A 13,955-nucleotide genomic window follows, 5' to 3' on the forward strand; every position below is an offset into this window, starting at 1 on the left:
AAACACAAGGTCACGTGGGCAATACGCCTGCAAATCAAATCAGTTCCATCCATACTTAACCCCAAAGTATGTAAAAGCCTTTCAGTGGATTCCAAGTTGTTTTTCAAATCTTGCAAGTATATTGGGGAAATCCCCTCAGTTTTTCCTGTAGGAAAACACAGTGAATTTCTTCTAGGTCAACCATATCTTAGAGAAGGAATAAGTATAGCCTTAGCAGACATGTTCTAATCCACTCTTACTACATAGGTGCAATCATATTAAAATAGATGGATTGAAATTAAAGCCTTTAAATTGCAATGATGGTGACAAAGGAGGAAAAACTAGGAGAGCATGTATATATAATACTTACATGGTTGAGGAGAATGAAAATTTGTGGAGTGACAGGAAGACATTAAATTTAAAATTTGCAGGTCTTTCATTGGCATCACTTTTGTTGTACAGGCTCCCTTTTGTTGTACAGGCTCCCTGGCACTCTCCTAAGATTCTAGCAACACAAGATACACCATGGCAAACTGACCGAGCATATTCTACTATTCTAGCAAAGGCATGCATTGAAATATGATTTTAAATCTTATCTGGAAGAGATCCAATTCAGCCCTCTCATTTTCCATATGTAGACTAAAGCTTAGAATGGTGGTGTGACCTAATTTAGACCACACTTACAAGTAGTTGCAGAACAGGGCTAGGTTCCCAGCCTCGTAATGCTCAATCCAGTCTTCTTTCACAATGAAGAGAGGGACTTTTTACCTCACTGAAGATTCAACATGCCAGTGCTCTCCTAAGGGGTTATGGAAATCTTTCACAGCACAGTCCATAGGTTTTAATATCAAACTGCATTTCCACAAATGAACGTTGATCCTTAATCCAATAAAATATCTTTCTGTGGCTGTGAGAAATACTACATATTTGACAACCTTATTTGGGAACTATTTCAGGTGCTTCTGAGTTAAAAAAAAATCAACCTCCATTTAATCTGTCCTGTAGTCTGCTTCATATCTCTGTCAAGTGTACTTCTTTGGGTTCAACAGGCTTATAGGTATTTATTAAAAATTTCCCTATATTTAAAATAAATAAAAGTTATATTTGGCCAAAAGAAGGGAAGATTTCATCAAACGTTTTTGTGAGAATAGGCATGTGTCTGCAATAAACATACACACACTCTCAACTGAGGGGAGTACCCTTTATGGAATCTAAAGTGACTTATGTGTGCAATGTATCAGCTGTGTACCTTGTGTGGGCTGCTGCTCAGTTTATTGATGGCATTTTATCGTATTGATGAGAGAACACGATCTAGCTGCTTTGAGTGCACTGTGGTACTTTCCAGATTGGTATAAACTTTATTTTTCTACTGATTTCTCTTGTCATCATCCATCATTTTTCACTTGTGAGGCAAGCAAAACATTTCCATGGTTTGATCTTATGCCCATGCTTTTTAGCTTAGACATATTACTCTGAGCTAGAAATGTTTCATCTTTGTAGTGATGATCCTTATCTTCATTAGAATGAAAGCACCTATTCCTGAATGCTCTGCTATTCACCGCCACCTCCCCCACCACTGGAATGACAAGTTCTAAAGCAGAGGCCAGGAGATTCACTGAAAAGGGATTCTGTCTACAGGCACCATTGATTAAAATAAGCTAATTTTATCCATTTTGTTGTAATGGTGGTAGAAATCTAATTTGTCAGGCTTCTCAGTTAAAAATGTTCTAGAGACTTACCAACACTTTTTCTCATGTTTTATGTCAGGGAGATTTTTACCTGAAAAAACATCAAAGAGTGTTGGATTAGAAAGGAAAATTCCCTGTGGAGTTAATCTGTTGAACAAAGCCATAACTATTCTTTTAGAGCTTTACCAATGCCTGAAATAGTGGATGTAGAAATTCTTGAAACCTTAGCCTTGAATCTCTCCCTCCCTCCCTTACCACATTTTTCTTTCTTTTATAAATTCCTTCTTTAAAAAAAAAGATTTTATTTATTTGCTTCTAGAGATGGGAAGGGAGGGAGAAAGAGAGAGAGAGAGAAACCTCAATATGTGATTGCCTCTCATATGGCCCCACTAGGGACCTGGCCCACAACCCAGACATGTGCCCTGACTGGGAATCAAACCTGCAACCCTTTGGTTCACAGCCCACACTTAATCCACTGAGCTACACCAGCCAGGGCTTAAAAATTCTTTCTTTCCTTATTTTCTCTCCTTTTATTCTCTCTTCTTCCCCCTTCCCTCTCAGCTAAATGATTTGAGTCTCAGCTGGTGTCAGTGAAGTTTCTTTTAAATGTATTACCTTTTGTAAGTCATGATGAGCTTACATTATACAGTTGGATATGTATTTAAGAGGCAGTTTGGTGAATATTCCTAAAACAACTACTAGAGACACCTAAGATGCCCTTTCCTGAGGAGCTTTGGCAGGGATTTTCTGCAAATCCTTTTAGTAATCTCTTCAGATGTTGGGTACCTCTGAGTGTCATTCATTTTCTAATTATTCACTGAACACAGATTCCACACTTTGTCTAACAGAAGTCCTAATGGGCTGATTTTAAACATAATGTTTTCCTGTTTAGTTTGAAATGATAATGGAATACCTGATATTGGTGATCTTGCAGTTGTAGTAAAATACTTGTGAAAAATTACAAAAATGCCATCAAACTTTATTCTCAATAACCTTGAATTTTTTTTATACTTTTCTCACAGGTGTGTTTCTTTTTTAATTTATTTTGTTTTCTGCCTGGAATTTTTTTGGCTCATCCCCAAATTTTTGTTGTTTGATGAATTTCTAGACTTTACAATAAAAGTAGTGATGAATTGGATGAATCAGCAGGCACCATCTTAGCTGAGAAAGAAGTTACATTTTAAGGAAAAAAAGGATAAAAAATTATTCAGTCATATATATGGCTGACAAAGGAAAATAATTTTTTTGGAACAGCATCTCAGCATTGGGTTGTGATTTATCAAGATGTATAGGTGTGAATTTTAGGACTTTGGCTTACTATTCTCTCATGTAAGATAAAATGATATGTTTCCCAAAGATCATGATATCTTAATGCCAATAAAGACTTATAATTCAGGAGCTAGTAATAAATGAATAGCTAATTATTTTAATAGTGAAGCAGTTAGCTTTTTGCCTTTCTTTCAAAATAAAACTCTAAGTTTTTAGAGTTTTAGAGTGCTTCTCATATTTCACATAAAGTAGAGGATCTAATGGAAGTTTTGTGGCTAGTTCTAGTAAGCTACTCTGGGAAAGGAAGTTGACAAAAAAACAGCATAATGAATTCCTGAACATTTATGACAATTGTCAAAATTTATTGAATTATTCAACATGACTTTTTGCTTAGAAAACATTAACCACTTGACCTATATGCTTTTTTCCATATTTTTTATAATTTATCTTTATTGAATTTGTTGGGATGATATTGATTAATAAAATTATATAGGCTTCATGTGAACAATTCTATAATATATTATCTGTATATTGTATTGTATGTTCACTACTCAAGTCAAGTCTCTTTCTATCACTGTTCATCCCCCCTTTACCCTGTTCTACCTCCTTCTACTCCCTTTCCCTTTCCCTCTGGAAATCATCATACTATTTTGTATGAGGGTTTTTTTTGTTGTTGTTGTCTTTGTTGTTCTTAATCCCTTCACCTTTTCCACCCAGCCCTCCCAACCCTCTCCCTTCTGACAGCTGTCAGTCAGTTTTCTATATTTATGTGTCTGTTTCTATTTTGTTTATTAGATTCTTTTGTTCTATACATTCCATATGTAAGTGAAATTATATGGTATTTGTCTTTCTCTATCTGGCTTATTTCACTTAGCATAATTTTCTCCAGGTCCAGACATGCAATGAAAAAGGATAAGATTTTCTTCTTTTTTGCAGCCAAATAGTATTCCATTGTATAAATGTACTACTGTTTTGTTATCCCACCTACTGATGGATACTTGGGCTGCCTCCAAATCTTGGCTGTTGTAAACAACACTGCAATGAACACAGGGGTGCATATATTCTTTCAAATTAGTGTTTCAGGTTTATTCAGATATATTCCCAGAAGTGGAATCACTGGGTTGTAAGTCAGTTTCATTTTTAATATTTTATGGAAACTCCATAATGCTGTCCACAGCAGCTGTAACAATCTTCATTCCCACCATCAGTACATGAGGGTTCCCCTTTCTTCACACCCTCACCAACACTCGTTCTTTGTCAATTTATTGATGATAGCTATTCTGACAGGCGAGAGGTGAGGCAATATCACACTCCTCCTCTCCTCTGAGGTGAATACGACCTCATTGTGGTTTTAATTTACATTTCTCTGATGATTAGTGATGTTGAACATCTTTTCACATGTCTATTGGCCATCTGTATGTTCTCTTTGGAGAAGTATCTATTTAGGTCATTTGTTCATTTATTAATTGGATTGTTTTTTGGTGTTGAGTTTTATAAATTCTTTATAAATTTTGGAGATTAACCCTTTATCAAATATATTGGCAAATATGTTTTCCCATCCTGTGAGTTGTCTTTTCATTTTGTTGATAGCTTCCTTACCTGTGCAATAGCTTCTTAGTTTGATGTAGTCCCATTTGTTTATTTTCCTCTTCTGCTTCCCTTGCCCAAGGAAATATACCAGAAAAAATATTGCTACAAGAAATATCCAAGATCCTGCCTATGACTTGTTCTATGATTTTTATGGTTTCAAGTCTTGCATTTAAGTCTCTAATTGATTTTTAATTTATTCTTGTGTATGGTGTAGGATGATGGTCTGGTTTCATTTTTTTTTGCATGTATCTACCCAATATTCCCAACACTATTTCTTGAATAGTCTATCTTTACCTCATTGTATGTTCTTGCTGCGTTTGTCAAATATTAATTGACCATAAAGTTGTGGGTTTATTTTTGGGCTCTCTATATGGTTACATTAATCTATATGTTGGTTTTTTTCCCTTTATCGTGCTGTTTTGATTATTTTGGCCTTGTAGTATAGTTTGATATCAGATAGCATAATTCCTTCCACTTTATTCTTCTTTCTCAAGATTGCTTTGGCTATTTGGTTTGTGTGTGTATGTGATTCCATATACATAGTTGAATATTTATTTTAGTCCTATAAAATATGCCATTGAAATCTTGATAAGAATTGTATTGAATCTATAGATTGTTTTGGGTAGAATGGACATTTTAATGATGTTAATTCTTCCTATCCATGAACATGATATACACTTCTACTTATTTGTGTTGTCTTCAATTTCTTTCTTCAGTGTCTAATAATTTTCTGTACACAAGCTTTTTACATCCTTGATTAAACTTATTCCAAGGTATTTTATTCTTTTTGATGCATTTATAAATTGGATTGTTTTCTTACATTTTTTTTCTGTTAGTTCATTATTAGTATTTAGAAATGCAACTGATTTCTAAATATTTATTTTTTATCTGCTACTTTATTGATTAGGTTTTTTTGGTGGAATCTTTAGGGTTCTCTATATACAGTATCATGTCATCTGAAAATAATGATATTTTTACTTCTTTCTTTCCAGTTTGGGTGTCTTTTGTTTCCTCTTCTTGTCTAATCACTGTAGCTAGTACTTTCAGTACTATGTTGAATAAGAGCAGGCATCCCTGTCTTTTTCCTGATCCTGAGGGAAATGATTTTAGTTTTTGCCATTTGAATATGATGTTCATTGTGGATTTATCATATTACATGGCCTTTATCACATTGAGGTATATTCCCTCTATTCCCATGACTTACCTAATTCTTTCCCCTAGGAATTAAGGAGAGGCAGAGATAATACTGTAAACACAGTAGAAATAAAAAATCTACATCTAGTTTGAGCCAAAATATTTTGTTTTGCAATCTAAAACTACCAGGTCATTGTGACTGACACCTTTATGTTGAACCACAGACTTATTAAAGTTACACAAAAAATATGCAGCTAAGTACAAATTCATAAATGTGATATAAATCTAAGAATCCTATCACAAAACTCAAATCATAAAGAAAATTTTGTAAGTAATAAAGCTAAGGGATTATTTAGAATTCCAACTTCCCTGTTCAAGAAACCTAAAGCCTCATGTTTTAAAATACTTCAAAAAGTATACTTTTTAATTATATCTCTGGAATAGCCCTGATGTAAGAGGTAGCATGTTTTAGAAGTGGAAGTGAGCAGTGTGAAAGTGTGTGGGTGAATTGAAAGGGTGTGGGAGAGCTAGGCCAGTTTCCCCTCTGGGATAGCTGTGATGATTTACATGAGTCCAGCTTGTTTAATAGAGTGAGCATCTGTGGAAATTGCCATTAATGCACTAGAGCTAAAGAGTGTGAAGGTATAATGCTACAAGAAATTCCTCCTGCTCCTCAGGACTGGGAGCTCTTTATCCACCCACCAAAGCTCTTGAAATCAAATTTGTTTCTAAGTCTGGACCACAGGGATTTTGCTTTGAATTAAGAAAATTCTAGGCCAACTGTCGGTACTAGTCAACTTAGACTCAGTGGTTCTCAGCTCTGTATGCATATTTGAATCACTTGGAAAGAATTTAAAGATACAAATGACTGGACCCCACTTTCAGTTATTTTGATTTAATTAGTCTGGAGTGAAGCCCAAGCATTGGTATTTTTAAAAGCTTTCCAAATAACAGAAAGAGTACTTCTTGTTGTCATGGCAGAGTACAGATGAATCTCCTGCCAATAACAATTATTAAAGCTGGACAAAATATACAAGACCAGTATTTGAAGGTACTGAAGAACAACTAAAGGGGGGGGGATAAATTTGAAAGGAATGATTCTTGAAAGAAGGAAAAATACTAGGTAAGTTTAACATATAACACACTTTTCCCTGAAGACATCCTCAGATCCCATGGGTACAGGTAAATCCTGCAATAAACAGCAATCTCACTCAGCTGAGGAAAACAAAGAACAGTGTGGAGTTCGCCAGGGAAGCTCTAAGTTGAAACAAATGTCAAAAGAAGCCACGGAGAAGGGAATCCCATAATTTGCGTAAAACTTCTTTCAAATAACTGATTCCCAAACTGCACACAATAAGGTTATACTCCAGAGAACTCGGCAGGAAAAAATATAGTTTGGAGGATGAAGAGCTCTGCAAAGACTTTTGCAGCATCTAGAAGTATGCAGATAGATTTTCGAGTTCATATCCTGCTAAGTCCCAAGGACTTAGTAAAAATGTTCAGCTTTTCTTCAAAACCTCAGACAAACCATGCCATAGGACAATGGGCAAAAATAAAGACCCAATATAGCTTAAACCCCAGCTTCTACAATGTCAAAGTGATATGCTGCCACTCTTTCTTGCCAAAGGGAAATGTATACTTTTAGGAATACAACTTCTTCTAGAGGATCTACATGTTTTTATCTACAATGTCCATCATGCAACCAAAATTTAAGGAGAAATTTTGATTCTAGTCAAGCTGTAATAAAATGGAAAGGAATTTATTCTGTCCACTGAAACAACAAAAACATGTGGACAGCATTTAAGAAGCAGAAGCACTCAAGACATTGGATATCAGTGAAAGAAGGACAGCATTTTATGAGATGTAGGAAACCAATGACTTACACCATTTGATTTAAACAGTTGATTGCTTGGAGAAAGTTTACTAGTCAAGGCACAGGGAAGACAGACCCAAATAAAGTACAATGGAGTTCTTAATTTGAGAGGACTTTACTGTGATTCTGGGGAAGCCAAGGCAGCAAGAGTTCACAGAGCAGAGTACCAGATAGCAGAGATCTGCTAAGAGAACACCCATTTTCAGATGATCCCATAGAATAGGCAACAAAGTACTGATCTGAGCATGTGCCTGGGGATACTATTTGAAACCAGGAAGAGAAACACCCTAAAGAATGAGAAGGAACAGTGGCTGACTGTCGCATAGGCCCAAAAGAGTGACTGTTCCTTACAGAATCGAAAGCCTCATAATGCATAGAGAACTGGTTACAGTACTAAGAATGAAATTGCTTCAAGTTCTGGGGAAAATTAACCCAAAGCTAATTGTTACTTTGATCTTGCCTAAATAAGCAGAAAAGCAGGAGTCACATATATAAATTGTTTCAAAGTTATTTTATTACCTCCAGGAACAAGCACCAAGAATATTTATAGGAATTAAAACAAACAAACAAATAAACAATGACTAGCACCTAAAATTTAGAGCTCACAATTCTATAAATTGGATGATAGTGTCCCCCAAAATTCATATGCTGAAACCTTATCCCCAATGTGATGATGTTAGGAGGTGGGCCTGTGGTAGGTGGTTAGGTCATGCCCTCATGATGGCATTGGTGCCATTATAAAGGAGAACCCAGGGAGCTGGCTCATTCCCTACCACAATGTGAGGACATGGAAAGAAGTTGGCTATCCATTGTAGGGAACTGATCCACATGGCAGTGGTGAATGTAGCCCAGCCCCTGATTTGGAAAACTGGAGGGAATGAGTTGGCACACAGGACCTAACCCATAGATTGGTTTTCCCATGGGGAACCAGGACTGCATTGTACCTAGGCTGCTTTGAGGCTTGCTTTTTGCTAAAACTCCCTCACCCTGAATTGAGGCAGCAAGTGTTTACTGCATATCTTTAAAGTAACTTCCTAGAGTCTGTGCTAAACCTCCCAAGGATGGAGTATAACTAGTTCAACCACTTTTCCCCTTGCATTTGAAAACATTCTCTTCTTTGTAGTAATTAGCAACTTCCTCTCCGTTGTTATCTGTAAAAGGTAACCACCTAAAGTGATCTTGTGCATAGTAAATGAGGACCATCCTTGATGTAATGTATCCAGAAAAGCAATAAAAGCCTGTCTAGGCAACGGTTGGGGCACTCTCTCACTTAGAGAGAGGCCGTGTTGTCCCTTTTCTCCACAGGACTTCTGTAGTTCCTATGAATTTTTTTTGTCAAATCCACAAGACATGAACCCCGCTGGTCATATCAATTCATATACCAGTAAGAGGGACTTCACCAGATATCAAATTTGTCAGTTCCTTGATCTTGGATTTCCCAACCTCTAAAACAGAGAAATAAATGTTTGTGTCTAAGCCACTGAGTCCATGGTATTTTTGTTATAGCAGTCTGAGCAGAGTAAGACACAATTTCTAGCATCCAATCAAAATGGTCAGCCGCAAAATGAAGATTTTTTCAAAATCCATTAAAACTGACCCAGAAATGATACATATGACTAAATTACCATACAAGGACATTAAAAGATTAATAGCAGATTACACATTGCAGAAAAAAAAGATTTGTGAACTTGACTACATAGTAATACAAACTATATAAAACAAAATAGGTTGGGTGGGTGGGCTGGATTGGGAGTAAAAGGGAGAAAACTGTACTTGAACAATGATTAAAAATATAAAAAAATAAAGAGAAAAAGAGAAATAAATAAATAGAGAAACTTTGGGAAAATTTTAATTGGCTAATTATACCTACAATTGAAGTCCCCAAAAAGGAGAAAAAGGAAATGAGTATATTTGAGGAAATAATAGCCGGAATTTTTCTAAATTTGATTAAAAACATAATCTCATATTATTAGTTTCCCCTAGACCTCCATAGCAAATTACCACAAACTTGAAGGCTGAAAACAACAAAGAGTCTGAGATCAAGGTGTCAGTAAAATCATGCTCTGTTTGAAGGTCCTGAGGGATCCTTCCTTGACCTTTGAGCTTCTGGTGACTCCCAGAATTCCACAGCATGTAGGACATGTAGCTGTATAACTTTAGTTTCTACCACCATGTTAACATCCACTTCCATGGATCTTAAATCTGTCTCTGCCTTTCTCTTATAAGGATACTTGTTACTGCATTTAGTACCCATCAAAATAATTCAGGGTAATCTATCTTGAGATTTTTAATTTAATTGTATCTGCAAAGGTGTTTTATCCAAGTAAGGTCTCATTCACAGGTTTGAGGTTGGGGATATAACTTTTGGTGAGTGACCATTCAACTCACTGTATCCACAGATCCAAAAAGCTCAACAAATCCTAAACACAAAACATATAAAGAAAATACACCTAAGGCATATCATAATCAGATTAACACCAGTGAAACAAAGATAAAGATGGTAGCAGAATTTTTGTCAAAAAGAATGTAAGCTAGAAAATAGTGTAGCAATCAATATCTTTAAAGTGTAGAAAGACAAAAAAAAGTTCACATAATTATTTACCCAGTGAAAAGATTTTTCAAAATGAAAATGAAGCAAAGAGTTTCACAGACATAAAAAAAACAACCTAGAATTCATCATCAGTAGACTTGAAAAATAAGAAATGGTAAATGAAATCCTCAAGAAAAGAAAAATAATACCCAATGCAAACCTGCACCTACACAAAGGAATGAAGAGTACTGGAAATGGTAACTACATGGATGTATTGATATCAGTACTGATATATTTATTGGAGATATTGTAGTTTTGGTTTCAGGCTATTGCAATAAAGCAAGTTGTAATCTTTTTGCTGGTAGAGAGTCTTGCCTTCAATTTGTAAAAAAATGCAACATCTGTGAAGCACAATAAAGCAAGGCACAATAAAATGAGATATGCCCATGTATATTTATATAGTGATAAGTTTTAAATTTTTGTATATACTTATATACTTATTTATAAAAACTTTCACAAATATTTAAAACTTTTTATGTATTGATTTTAGAGAGCAGGATAGAAAGTGAGAGAGAGAGAGACAGACATTGACTTGTTGCTCCACTTATTTATTCATTCATGGGTTGATTTTTTTTCTCTGTCTCTCTTTTTTTCATTTTTTGTTTTCCACTGTCTTCCAAATTTTGTGCTGTATCAAACAAGATTGTACTCTCCTCTGTCTGTACTTTAGCAAGGATTTATGGTATTCTTCTTCTTACTGATTGAAGCACCTGGAAGAGAACATCACCTGAAACAAGCTCATTGGAGTCAGGAAGTATGTTAGTGTCAGGCTGAGTAGTGTCTACTCAGGGCATAGTAGATGGACAGCCTTGCTGCTGTGGGACTGAGGTAAATTCTGCTCCCCACCCCTACACAAACAAACAGTGCTGGTTCCTGGAGGCTATTGAGCCATCATTGTCTCCTGTGGGGACCAAGTGGGGTCCTACACCAATTTCCTTCCCAGTTTCTGGAGACATAAATTCCTCATATGTAGACCTTAAATGAACTGAAAAACCCAAGGGAGCAGTCAGTACAGTCTGTCTTCTGAGACTCTGAGAAAGGAACTGCCTCATTCCATTCTTTGCTGGAGAGGTCTGGCAACAACTGCTCTTTGATCTGCAAAGGATGGTGGGAAGTGGGAAGTCTTCTTCTCAAAGTTCCCAGAAAGGTTCTTGTTCTTGGCCTTCTTTGAGTTCCTGTCAGATTGAAATTGATCATCCTTTTCCTCAGGAGATTCAAACATGACACCCTGAGTTCTTGGCTTTTTGAGCCTCCTTTCTAACTGCCACAGAACACTTGGTTATCTAGAGGAAGAACTCATGTATTGCTGTACAGAGTCTGGAATCAGGGACACTGAGAGCCTGGGGCTCAGGCTGTCCTGAAAGTAGTTCCTATAGGACTGTTGAATGACAATGGCCATCACCTGGCAAGGCTTCAGTGCTGCAACAAAGGCACAAAGCTCTGAGTAGGAGGAATGGTCAGAGTAAGGGATGGTATGGATATTGGGGTGGGAGCTGTGGATTCCGGCTTATGGTAGGGATAACAATAGTAGGGTGGATCTGGTTCCAGTGCAGCATGGGGCATGCATGCAGCCAACCTCCTTCACTGTGGACACATCTGCCAGGTCAAACAGTTGCACCAACTCCGGGTGCTGAAGACTCAATACCATCCTTATCTGATACTCCAGGGTTAGCTGCTCCAGCAGGGACTCTTTGAAGGTTATAGAGTCCAGTCTTTACCTTATGCTGTGGGTGCTTTCAAATGAGCTCAACAATCTGGTAGGCAGCTTCTTGGGAAGGAATAACCAGCTCTGGGTTACAGTTGTTGTCACCTAGATATAAGATAGGGTCTGTTTCCCCACTCTCAGGGCTGACTCCTTTAGCATGGATGATGTTTACTGAAAATCACCTGCCTACAAAAGGTTTTGAAGTCTCCTTCAAAGAGAAACATGATAGAGCCAGGGCAGTGACTGGCATCTATCAAGGTTACAGTCATGGTTTCTCTTCCAGTTTCATCTAGAGGCAGGGCATGGCTTTCACCAACCTCCAGGGCTCAGATTCACTGCTTAGATATGTGCAGGTGACAGTACAGGGGGAAAGCAGTGATTGGGGAGCAGTAGAAGGGCTGTGTCCAGGTGCTACAGGGCCCCACAGTGTGGTCTGAGTCCATGTGGGGAATATTAAAGAGCCACGTGGAACCAGCCGAGTACAGGCTCCAAAGTCCACAGCGATGGGCATGTGGGAAATCAGGACCCTGTTCATGGTGGTGGGGCTGTAGTCATCAATGGGATCCTCATAGAAACAGAGCTCTGGAGTGAGCCTCCTACAGGGACCCTGAAAAAAATAACACTGGGGCAAACACAGGGCCCAACTCCTTGAAGGAAAAAGCCATTCCAGGGGCAGAATGAGTTCCTAGAGGAGGCAGAAAAGAGAAGGAAGTGACAGAGGTGGGGTAGTCTAGAGGTAGAATCAAACACTATGGAAGCCGCCCTGTGAGTCGTCATTCCCACCCAAGGGGAGAAGCCTACCACAACCATACCCCGCCCCCAAATCCTCCACTCTCATTGGCTGATTCTTGTATGTGACTTGATGGGGGATTGAACCTGTATGCTTGGCAGGATGCTCTAACCAACTGAGCTACCAGGGTAGAGCCTACAAAATCTTTATTTTAGAATAGTTTTTACAGGAATCTTGGAAAGATAATACAGAAATTTCTCATACAACTCTTACCCTTTCCCCTACTACAACATCTTACTATATTACTATGGTATATTTGACACAATTAAAGAACTAGTATTAGCACATTACTATTAACTAAACTAAACATTTTATTATATTTCATTAGTTTTTACCTAATGCCATTCTTCTGTTCCATGATCTCATTCAGGAACTGGATATTCAATTGTCTTGCCTCTTTAGGTACCCCTAAATTGTGATAGTCCCTCCAAATTCCCTGTTTTTGAAGACCTTGGTAGTTTTAAGGAGAACAGATCAGATATTTTGTAGATGCCCTTCAACTGGAATGTGCCTTATGTTTTTCTCATGGTTAGACTGGGGTTATAGCTTTTGGGGAGGCAGACTACAGAGTTACACTGCTGTTCTCATCACATTATATTTGGGTCACATGGTCTCAACATGACTTGTCACTGATGATATTAAACTTGACTGCCTGGCTGAGGTAGTGTTTGCCAGCTCTGTCCACTGTGAAATTTTGTTTTCCCCTTTTCCATACCCTAAGTGTAGCCCACATTCAAGAAGGGTTAGGGGTGATTTAATCTCCTCTTGTTCAGGGAGCAGTATCTGCATGAATTACTTGGAATTCTTCTCTGACATTACATATTTTAATAGGGGAAAGAGTTATAGAATGATGTGTGATGTGAGTCATTGAAGTGTGAACATGAGGCAGTACACTCTCTGGTCACCACTGAATATTCAGTATCTAGAGCAATGTTTCACACAAAATATGCCTTTGATAACTACATATTGAATGCACCTTTGTGAAAAACAAGAACAAAATACAAAATACCTCTACATCTTCCTAAAGTTCCCTATCACACATGTATAGTATATGTAGTAGACCATTCTGCTTGGTGTGGACCCAGCTCTCACTCGGAGATGCACAGGACCCACACCCACAGATAGGTTCTCCTGTGGGGAAGGAATCAGGCCTGCAATGTACCTAGGCAGCTATGAGTCTTGCTTTTTGCTAAAACTCCCTCACCCTGACTTGAGGACATTAACTGCAAAGCAACTTCCTAAAATCCATGCTAAACCTTCCAAGGACAAGTGTAACAGGTTCAACTACTTTTCCCTTTTCATTTGCAAATATCCTTCTGTGATGTGATTAGTGGCAT

General features: G+C 37.5%; 1 pseudogene; it reads right to left on the minus strand.

The window, feature by feature from the left end:
* Nucleotides 1–10,715: 10,715 nt before the first annotated feature.
* On the minus strand, nt 10,716–12,054 carry LOC114494862 (annotated as a pseudogene).
* Nucleotides 12,055–13,955: the final 1,901 nt, after the last annotated feature.

Source organism: Phyllostomus discolor, chromosome 4 (genome assembly GCF_004126475.2).
Source record: "Phyllostomus discolor isolate MPI-MPIP mPhyDis1 chromosome 4, mPhyDis1.pri.v3, whole genome shotgun sequence".
Taxonomy (NCBI): domain Eukaryota; kingdom Metazoa; phylum Chordata; class Mammalia; order Chiroptera; family Phyllostomidae; genus Phyllostomus; species Phyllostomus discolor.